We start from the raw sequence: 12,398 nt of genomic DNA, 5'->3' as shown, positions 1-12,398 counted from the left end.
GAAAAGGTATCCAAATTGGAAAGGAGGAAGTAAAACTGTCATTATTTGCAGAGGACATGATAATATACATAGAAAACCCTATAAGTTCCACCAAAAACTACTCGACCTAATATGTGAATTTGGTAAAATAGTGGGATACAAGTCAAGATTCAGAAATCAAAGACATTTTTGAACAGCAGTGATAAAATATCAGAAACAGAAACTAGGGGGAAAATTCCATTTGCTAAAGCAACAAGAAAAATAAAGTACCTAGGAATAAACATAACCAAGGATGTAGAAGACCTGCACTTGGAAAACTATAGAACATTGAAAAAAGAAATTAAGGAAGACACAAATGAATGGGAGTGTATACTGTGTTCATGTATTAGAAAAATTAACATCATGAAATGTCCATACTACCAAAAGCAATCTATGATTTAATTCCTGTTCTTTGATCATAGTGTAGCCAGTAGAGCTACTCAAAAAAAAAAAAAAGAAAGATTAAAACAAAATTTTAGGCTATGTGTTTGTTAAATGCTAAGTAAATAGAAGTCTTATTCTTAGTTATTTTAGAAAACTCAACTTACTTGACTTAGCAATATTAGTTTTCCAGCAAATGTATCCACTAAACTGACTACCTATTTACTTTTCACAAAATGCTACTTAGAAGTTCTATACCATTAAATTCTGGCAAAGTTTTCCAGCTTTTGTAGCTATATATTGACAGGATTTTAGTACTTCTGTGTTGCAGATTTCCCCACATATATCATGATGAAGGAAGGGCAATTAAGACTTTTATGTTGATGTGGTTCAAAACTGATTCAAGGCTGAGTTTTGTTGCTCTCTTGTCCTGAAATATTTGAGGAAGAAAAAAACTCTGTAGCAACCTAAGTAAACAAATGATCTCTGAAGGCTTTTACTGTTCTATAATTCTATGCATAACTGACTTAAAATAGGAAACCTTGTGCCCCATTTTTACTAAGACTCTAAAACAGTAGGTGTGAGTATTTCAGAAAATCATGTGGTAGATTTAAGGTTGAACAACAGTCTTTGCTCTCCTTCACATTTCTACCTTAGAAACTAAAACAAACAGCAAGGCTGCCAAATAGGTCAAATAAATTCAGCTAATTCTATAAAAAGAGTGCTAGGTTTCCACTGTTTTAAGTTTAATCTTATTTGAATAAGTATTAGAGTTAGGAAAACCAGAAAGAAACAAAATAACAAAGTTAAACAACTTTAAATTGAAATTATTGTCCTCATGATATTATTCAGTGTGTTGGGTCCTTTAGCCTTAGATAATTTTTAAAAAAGATGTGTCAGTTATGTATTTTATAAGACCTGAACAATATGAGGAGTGTGAGTGTCCCATATTATTGCCACAAATAATAGTAATGCTCAAATTTGCAGTTTGTGGACTGGCTTGTCCCAGTGGAGACTAATGCTTGACAAAAATAAATGTAACATTTTATTTTAACAATTTATATATAACACTGAAATTTTTAATACAAACCACCTTATATTTGTCTACTGGATTTGTGGTGATCGAATGATCCAAACTTCTTGATATAAGATAAACTATTATTTAAGAAAAAATATACTTGATATAATTATGAAAAATAGCTGTAATAGAAATGTTATGAAAGAAGACAAGATCTATCTATTCAGTGCATTGACTTTGTCGAAATCAGAATCTGAGGTTAGAAAAGAGTATACAGCTTACAAAAGAGTATACAATCTGTTTGAAGGACAATGTAATAAATTGTATAATGGTAAAACAATGACCAATGCTGGGGTTCTTCAGAAAACATCAAGGTTCTTCCAGCAAGGCATAGTTCAGAAATAAAATTAAGTATTTATGGAATATAGTTTTAGATTGCTTTATTAATATTTTTCTCTGACACACTCCTTTATTTATGACTTCATTTGGTTCCTCTCCCATAAAATTCCATAGCACCTGGCACTTTCCTTTGATGCAGCAGTAACACAAGGTTTTAAATTTTATGGTAGCTTTGATTTCTTTGATTTCTTAAATGAACTTCTATTGTTTATTATTATCTTCTCAAAAGCAGTTACCCAAAATATTTTTCATTTAATTGAATTGGTCACTTGGTCAAACAAAATTTTCAGATTGGATTTTTTAAAACTCAAAGCAGTAGTTAAAAGCAATTCAGTGATCAAGTGAGGTGTCAAAAACTCCATTGACCATAATTTAAATTTTTTTGTAAATACATATCAAAGAGTATATTCATGTCTTTAAAATGGAAGTGATACTTATTTCTTGCTGTTATTTTACTACCCATTATACTTTTTTAAAAGATTTTATTTATTTATTTTTTAAGACAGGGAAGGGAGAGAGAGAGAGAGAGAGATCAATGTGCGGTTGCTGGGGGCCTGGCCTGCAACCTAGGCATGTGCCCTGACTGGGAATCGAACCTGCAATGCCTGGTTTGCAGCCCATGCTCAATCCACTGAGCTACTCCAGCCAGAGCACAATATAATTAAAAAAATGTATGGAAAATTGCCTAAAGGCAACAGTGGGTTAAGAAAAATTAAAATAGGTTGCTTTTGTACAGTACTACTTTAAAACCTGGGATAAAAGATAGGTTATTAAAATTTGATGAAAAAATAACAACTGGAGGAACACTAATATTGTTTGGAGTTGCCTGTAAACAGAATATTCTGTGATTGTATTGTAGGCTTAGAGCATTTCTTTGATTTCAGATATATTTAGAATTACTTGCTTTTTACTTCTATTACATTTTACATATACCTAATCTATAGGACATTTTACATTATATTTATTTACTTCTGGTATATGCTTCTTTTTTATATTTTAAAGTGTTTAGGGCAATTTTAGATTTACATAAAAGTTAAAGGAAAGGTACAGAGATTTCCCATGTATCTCCTGTCCCAACACATGCATACCCTCCCCCATAATCAATAGCACCTACTGGTAGAGTGCACGTTTTACCAAGGATGAAAATACATTGCTGAATCATAATCACTAAAATTCCATAATTTACATCAGAGTGGTATGAATCCCATGGGGTTGGAAAAATTGTATAATGACATGTATTCACCATCATGGTATCATACATAGAATCTTTACTGCCTTAAAAATCCCCTGTGCTCTGCCCATTCATCTCTACCCTTCACACCACTGTGGCAATTACTGCTCTTTTTATTATCTCCATAAGTTTACCTTTTTCAAAATGTAATATAGTTGGAATAAAGTATGTGGTCTATTCATATTGGCTTCTTTCCCTTAGTAAGATGTATTTAAGGCTCTTCCAAGTCTTTTCATAGTTTGATTATACATTTCTTCTTAGTGCTAAATATTATTCCATTGTCTAGATGCACCATAGTTTATGTGTCCAATTACCTGCTAAAACTTGGTTTAGTCCAAGTTTTGCAATTATACAAGGTCTATCCAGAAGGTATCCAGCCATGTAATACGAAAAATAGAGACACTTGTTGAAGATGATACAAGATACAAGAAACATTGTACATAGAACAATGGTGTCTCAGTCCCCTTCAGAGTAAGCACCTTGGAACCTCACACAGTTCTCCCAACTGCCATCAACTGCCCCATTGTATTTTCTTGAATCTTATAGATGGTCTAAAATCTCTTCCCTTTCAAAGGTGATTTTAGTTTGGGGAAAAGCCAGAAGTCAATCTGGTCTGTCGGGGGCTGAGTCACCTGCGTGATTTGATGTTTTGCCAAAAAAAGCCTATACATGACATTATGCATGAGCAGGCACATTGTCATGATGAAACTGCCAATCACTAGCTGCCCATAGCTGCCATCTTCTGAATCATCCAAATAGTTTCCATAGAGGAACGTTCAAACTTAAACCAAAATTTGAAGCAGAATCATTACTCTACTTGCTTAGTCATTTTGAATGTGATGATCACATAGTACTCATGCTTACTCAATGATGTCTACCTCCCTCACTACCTTGTGCAGGGAAGTTGTCATTGTTCAAGCATGCACATTCCAGTTCACTCTCCTTGGCTGCTAAGTTACATTGATGCCATGCAAGCTGTTCTTGGTATATTAACAGTGGCTGGACTTTTTCTGGACAGACCTCATATATTTGCTATAAACATCAATCTGTAAGTTTCTGTGTGGACATAAGTTTTCACTTCTTTTGGGTAAATACTTAGGAGTATGATTGATTGATGGGTAATATAGTATATATATTTACTTTTGTAAGAAATCACCAGACAGTCTTCCAAATTGGCTGCACCATTTTGTATTCACTTCAGGAGTGGATGAGAGTGTTTGTTGCTCCACATCCTTGACAGCTTTTGACGCTGTCAATGTTTCAGATTGTGGCCACTCTAATAGGTGCATAGTGGTATCTCATTATTGTTTTCATTTGCATTTCCCTGATAATATATGATGTAAAGTATCTTTTCACATCCTTATGTGTCATATGTATATCTTCTCTGAAGTGTCTGTTAAGATGTTGGCCCATTTTTGAATTGGATTCTTTTCTTATTGTTGAGTTTTAAGTGTTCTCTGGGTATTTTGGGTAATGGTCCTTTATGAGATGTGGGTTTTTTTGTAAATATTTTCTCCCCACCCATGGCTTGTCTTCTAATTCTCTCAACATTATCTTTTATAGAGCAGACATTTGCAATTCTAATAAAGTCATTTACTAAATATTTTATGGGTCATGCCTTTGTTATAGTATCTAAAAAGTTATTGTTATACACAAAATGTTCTAGTTTTTTTTCTTATATTACTTTTTAAAATTTCTGTAAATTTTCATTTTACACTTAGGTCAATAACACATCTTGGGTAAATTGTTGTGGTCTGTGTCTATTCTGTTTTACACGAGGGGGTGTGCAGTTGTTCCAGCACCATTTGTTGAGGAGACTATCTTTGCTCCATTGTACTGACTTTGTTTCTTTGTCAAAGATGATACAAAGGGGGTCTCTATTCTGTTCCATTGGTCTATTTGTCTATTCTTTTGCCAATACCATACTGTCTTGATTACCATAATTTTATAGTAAGTCTTTAAGTCTTTGTTTTTCTCCTTCTATGTTGTGTTGGCTTTTTAAGATGTTTTGTATCTCCATATAAGCTTTAATATTACATTGTCAATATAAAAAAATAACCTTCTGCGCCTTAGCTGGTGTGGCTCAGTGGACTGAGTGCTGACCTTCAAACCAAAGGGTTGCCTGGGTTGCAACCCAGTCAGGGTACATGCCTGGGTTGCAGGCCAGGTCCCCAGTAGGGGCTGTATGAGAGGCAACCACACACTGATGTTTCTTTCCCTCTCTTTTTCTCACTTCCCTTCTCTAAAAGTAAATAAATAACATCTTTAAAAAAACAACCTCCTGAAATTGTAATTGGGATTGAATTGAATATATGAAGTGAGCAAGAACTGCCATCTTGATAATATTTAATCTTTTTATTTGTAAATATAAAATGTCTCTTCATTTATTTAGTTTTTATGGTTTTCTTCATATAGATCTTGTAAAAATGTTATTACATTTGTGTTTAAGTATTTTACTTTTGAGTGTGTTAATGTAAATGGTGTTTGTTATTTCAAATGTCACTGGTTCATTACAGCTATGTAGAAAAGTAATCAATTTTGTATGTTAACCTTCAATTGTCTAACTTTGCTGTAATTGCATATTAGTTTTGGTATTTTTTTTTTCTATTTTGGATTTTTTTCACTAATTCTTTGGCATTTTCTACATAGATCATAATGTCATCTAGGAATAAAAACTGTTTGATATTTTCCTTCCCAAACTGTGTATCTTTTACTTCTTTCTTATACCTTATTACATTAGGAAGGACTTTTAGTATAATGATTAAAAACCATGGTGATAGGGTACATTTTATTGGCAAACATTAATTCTTTTTTGTCTCTATGATTTTACCTTGTCCAGAATGTTATATAAGTTGAATCATATAGCACAACTTTCTGAATCTGGATTTTTACTGAGCATAACACATTTGAGATCCATCCTTATTGCTTTGTATATCACTAGTTTGTTCCTTTTGAGTAGTATTTCATTGTATAAGCCAGAGCTTGTTCATCCATTCACCACAGAAAACATTGTCCTTAGACACTACACACATTTATGTATGATTTTTGAGCCACTGTAAACATTTGTGTACACTTTTAAAAAATAAATACAGTTTTTTTTTGTTAAGGCAAGTTTTTATTTTTCTTGGGCTGGGATTACTCATGATTTGGTAAGTATATTTTAACTTTGCAAGCAACTGCCAAAATATTTTCCAAAAAGACTTTAATATATTGCATTGCCAACAGCAATAGATGATGGAAGTTATAGTTACTCTGATCTTGACAGTAATTAATATAGTTGTTTTCTTAAAAAATTATAACCACTGCACAGGTGGATACTTGTGTCTCAGCATAGTTTTGATTTTCATTTGCCCTAGTAACTAAAGATGCCATGTTTTCTTGTCCTCATTAGTACAAATCTGCAATTCTAATGAAGTCCAGTTTATTAAATATTTTATGGGTCATGCCTTTGTTATAGTATCTAAAAAGTCATTGTTATACTAGAAATGTTCTAGCTTTTAGTCACTCTTAGATCATCTTTGGTGAAGTATCTGTTCAAATCTTTTCCCATTAAAAAAAAATTAGTTTGTTTGCATTGTTATTATTGAGTTTCCAAAACTGTTTGTGTATTCTTTATAAAAGTTATTTGTAAGGTATATATATTGGAAATATTTATCAAGGTAAATGGCTTGTTGTTCATTCTTTCTACATTGTCTTTTAGAGAGTACCATTTTTAATTTTTATAAAGTTATATTGACTGTTTTTAAAATATATATCACAGTGCTGGTTTCCTATCTGTCTTGAAGTTATGTTTAATCTTAGATAACAAAAATTTTCAAGCTTAGAAATTTATGCTGTATGCAGATTAAGTGAAAAGCTACACATATTTTCATAAGTAACAATATTCTTTTAAAAGCAGTTTAAACAAGTCATTTTTGTTATAGTCAAAATGAATTTCTTCAAGATTGTTGTGATTTGTAAAATTTCTTGAGGGTAAACAATGTAGTCTCTCTGGACTGAGAAACAGTCAAGGTATATAAGGAACAATCCATAGCACACTTGCTTGAAGCAAACTTGTTCAAACATTAATGTTCTTTAAAGCCTCTATTTGTATTTTTAAATGTGTTTTTAACGTGACCATATTGTTATTATTATCTATAATTTCTTATTTTACTCATTTGTCACAGAAAAAGGTCATTTTTGCTGCAACATCCTGAGTATATATTTTTTAATCTCATACTGTTTGAAATTATAATAGTGTGATACAATAATATGCAGTTATTGAGCACCTAATATAATCAAGGCACTCGAGTAGAAACCATACAGGGTCTCTGTGGTTGAGCTAGATATTAGCTGAGGGTTTCTTGAAAGGAACTTGAATTTGGGGAACTAAAGCAACTGGAAGTGAGTGTTAATCAAGGCACTCGACTAGAAACCATACGGAGTCTCTGTGATTGAGCTAGATATTATCTGAGGGTTTTTTGAAAGGAACTTGAATTTGGGGAACTAAAGCAACTAGAAATCAGTGGGGGAAATGAGCTACAAACAACAGGAAAGGTCAAATGACTGGTGAATTATAATAATAATAATAAAATAAATATGGTTATAAAGAATGAAAGATTCCATTTGTTAATATGTTTTAGAATTCAGTGTATATCACTATCAAGTTATCAAATACTTAGATATGTACATCCTATGATTATATTTTTGGTGAGCCTATTTCTTATCATTGTTTGCTGGGAAAATTCATTATCAACATTTTTTGAATAACTAGAGGAAATCATGAGTCAAAAGGAAAAATTAAAGGAAAATATAATATTATTTTTGACCTTGCAGTTCAAAAATTACATATATCCAAATGAATAACATATGGATACTTAGATGAAAGATTAAGATATAAAAACATAGGTAAATATTTATTTTTATCATTATGAGATTGCATAATTAGCAGAGATAATTCATAATCATTTGGGTATGATAAAACTCAAATTTGTTAAAATATATGTAATAAATAATTAAAAGAAAATTTCACTAAATTTGAATCACATACACTTAATTTTTCAAAAAAAATTGTCTTCCACCTAAACCTAAGGCTTTATCAATGCCTGTTCAATTTTTTAGTCTTCTTGTAAGAAAAAATGCATTTAAACTTTTGTTTTTCTGACAGACAATTGTTTTGATCTTTAAAGAATTAATTAATTTAAATGCCTTGAGTCACAAAATTCTGATGAAGGATTATCAATAGGTAGTGTGATTCATAGAATTCAAAAATGATGTTCCTTTTTTGTTTCTCAATGGAAAAAAGAAAAGGAAGGCAGTACATCAAATTCGCAGTTCTTTCTACAAAGATACAGGAGTTAGGGTAATATTTTCACCTTATTTTGTATATGTTTTATGTGTTTTATCATATTAATCTATTTTATAATATAAAAAAATATTTTCTTCACTGACCTGGTAGCCCCATTGGTTAGACTGTTGTCCCAATATGCCAAGATTGCAGGTTCTGTCCCTGGCCAGGGAAAATACAAGAATAAAGCAATGAAATAAATAACTGGAACAACAAATTGATGCCTGCATGCCTGCCTGTCTAAATACATACATACATACATACATACACATACATACATATATATTTTAGAGAAAAGAAAGTATTTATCTTGCAAAATTGCTACATAAACATAGAAAGAACATTCTTATTGATGATAATCACAAACAAAATTTGTTGGTGAGGATGTGAAGAAAATGGAATCCTTGTGTACCATTGGTGGGAATGCTGGTTGGTGCAGCCACTATAGAAAACAGTATGCTGTTTCCTCAAAAAAATGAAAAAAAACTGCCTATGACACAGCAGTTCTACTTCTGAGAATATATCTGAAGAAACCTGAAACTCTTTCTAAAGAATATATTCACCTCTGTGTTAATTGCAGCACTTATAATAGCCAAGAGTTGGAAGCAGCCCAAGTGCCCTTCAGTAGGCAAATGGCTAAAAAAGTGGTGGAATATTTTACAAAATGGAATACTGCTTGACTGTATAAAAGAAGGAAATATTACCCTTTACAATAGCATGGATGGACCTGGAAAACATAATTCTAAGTGAAATAAGTCAGTTAGAGAGTGATAAATATCATTCCTATTGATTTCACTTACATGCAGAATCTAATGAAAAAACTAAGTTAACAAACTAAATAGTAACAGATTCATAGATACAGAGAACAGACTTGACAGTTGTCAGACAGGAGCAGGTTGAGGGGACTCAGTGAAAAGGGTGAAGAGATTAAACAAAGAAATAAGTAAGACTCATAGACCCTGACAACAGTATGGTGATCACCAGAGGGAAAGAGGAGTTGTGGTGAGTAAAAGAGCATAAAGAGGGGATGAATGGTAACAGGAGACTTGACTTAGGGTAGTGAACACACAATACAACATACAGATGATGTATTATAGAATTGTACTTCTGAAACATATATAATTTTATTAACCAATGTCACCTCAATAAATCTAACAAAAAACTTTAAGAAAAAAACATTTCTATTTTACACTCCCTTTCAAAATACATAGTTGTGATTTTTTTTCCTTTCCAAAGAAAAAAATATAATTTTTTATAATTAAAAAAAGCAGTAGGTCAATAATTATTGAGCCTTGAGGGAGGGTAGTTCTAACCAGAGGGTATTAAGAAATGTTATAAATCAGAAGTATAAGGGGAGGAAAGACTAGAAAGAAAAGAAACTGCAGAAATTGTCACATCTCACATGGACAATACCTCCATTACTATGCAATGTTACATCAGAAGATTGCACAAATTTATAGGGAAGAAAAAACTCTTGAATAAAATAAATAAAATTCACATTTATGAATTATGCTTATTCCTGGCTAAAGAACCAATAGTTTATTCACATATTATATGTGATTAACCAAAGGTTATTCAATGTATACTATGTACCAAATATTAAATGAGTTTGTTATTGAAGAAGCATTTTTAAAACAAAATATTAATTTTCTATAATTTTACAGAGGTTATGGGTTATATTTATTTATTAATGTTTATTAAGTGCATTTCTCAGGAGAAACAATACGCCTTTTAAAAAATTTTATTCCTTTCTGAAAGTTTCCCACAATGGCCATTATGTACCAGATATATCTTGGGGAAATTTGGAGAAAATGCCCTATCACAGAAAATTGTCTTCCAGGGGGATGTAGGGGTGGGTGGAAGTAGAAAGAATATAAAGGAGATAAATGGTAATGAAAAAAACTATGATAAAAATAAAATAAATAATGTTTGCATAATTAGAATATAAATACAGAATATTAACAATTACTTTTATTACAATAGTATCAAGTAAAATTATATCTACATTATTTATGTTCTAGAGTAATGATATTCATACAATTTGATTTGAGTCAATAAAGTACAAGTTGAAAAAAAATAAAGCAACAAGGAATAACATTTTCAATTGCATCTGCTATTTCTACCAGTCTTGTAATGATGTACCACTTATGTACCTGACCATAGACTCTGGAAGGGGAAAGGATAAGATTTGAAGAATGGTAAGGATAAGTCACAATAAAAATCAATAATATCTTTTTCTCTGACTTCATCCTATGTAATTTTGAAACTCCTTAAATATTCTCATTCTCCACTTTTCTTGCTACCTACTGATGATGATGTCAGAAGCAATAAGTCGGCAGCTGGTGCCTACTGAAGTTATCACCAGTCCTGATGGTGACAATATATTTGTCAACAGTGCTGGGTGATGTCAAAGTGGCTAGTAGTTATCTTGGGTTTTCTGATGGTGCTAATGCTGAAATCACTAACCATCGCTGCTAAAAGATGTCAGAAATCCTAACACCCCTTTCTCAAAGTTTCATATGGTGTGTAGTGACATGTACAAATAATTTTTCTTACTCTTTTGTTCCAAGTTTCTCAATTTAAAATTAATTCATGACTTCAGATTGAAGTGGGAAACTCTAAGTAATAGGCAATGTAATGTTTTAAGAATTAACTCCTTTTTCCAAGTTTAGACACTTTTTTTTTAACTACACTTGTGTACCTGCAGTCTTCCCTAAGTGATTCAGCTTCCAAAAGGTTCTTTATTACCTTATGTAAATATAATGAGACTAGGGGCAGGTCGAGAAGGCATTATACTAATCCCCATACTTGCCTAGGTATGTTTTATTCCTGGAAAAAAATATAGATTAGAATCAATCTGAGACATTGTTACAATGAGTTTCATATATTTTTCCAAAATCATTTACTTGATCTTTTAAAGATCAAACAATTAATCTATCTCAATAAATGGCAACATAATTTCCATGAATGTTATCTATAATCTGGAACTATTCTTAGAAGCATTATAAGCCAAATTAGAGAAGTATAGTATGAGCACAAACTAACTCCAAATTGAGATTGGAAGGGCAAATGCATGCACAATTTATGAGTTTTCAGACCATCTGGGTCTAATTTTTAAATATTCATATGTTACTGGAATTTTTGTTATGATTCAGTGTAAACTAGAAATTTCAAGATCTAAGCCAAAATCTATCCATATTAGTCTGGAGATGAGAAACATCATTTCTTTGTGAAATAGTAAAGAATAAATATGTTAAACAAAATTTAAACCTCTCTTATTTGATTCTTAAATGATGGCTGTATATGTGGAGTGACACTTATATGTTAAACAAAATTTAAACCTCTCTTATTTGATTCTTAAATGATGGCTGTATATGTGGAGTGACACTTTCTCCTTATAAAAGCTATGCTGTCTGAGAAGTGATCTAGCTTAAGTATCATTAAATGAACCTGGAGGTAAAATATCAATTGATATTAAAATGACTGAAGAAGACAATTTAGGTAATTCAAACAAGCTTTATTTAACACTTCCTGAAATGAGCTATCTTCATTCTCAAAGGTCCAGAGGACTTTTATACAGAAAAGAAAGTGGCAGCTTTTATGAGAAAATAGTAGGGAGCAAAGAAGAAAAAATACATAGTGAGTAGGGAACAAGGAAGGGAAAATAGAAAATACCTGACTAGTTGGGACTACAAAGTTAAACCTGTTTGTGGTGAGAAGGAACAAGAAAATAAATATAGAACCCAGGGTTGAATGGCATTTTCGGGTTGACTGATGGCATACACTGCATTTCTGGTCTAATAGAACATTTACAGGGACATGAGAATTATCTAAGTGTCTGTCTGCTGACATAGCACACCAGATAGGAGCAGCTCCATTTTGGAAGTTTATCTCAGCAACACAAATAAAAACAAAGACAACATTTTTCTCTGATTTCTAAATGAAGTTTGTAGAGAAAAACTTAGCAACATATCACAGGACACAGACTCCTGGAGCAAGTGTCTGGGGGCCACAAAATTGAGTGG

Source organism: Phyllostomus hastatus, unplaced genomic scaffold (assembly GCF_019186645.2).
Source record: "Phyllostomus hastatus isolate PE091 unplaced genomic scaffold, TTU_PhHast_1.1 phas_contig_29, whole genome shotgun sequence".
Classification (NCBI taxonomy): Eukaryota; Metazoa; Chordata; class Mammalia; order Chiroptera; family Phyllostomidae; genus Phyllostomus; species Phyllostomus hastatus.
Note: the sequence above shows the minus strand (reverse complement) of the source record.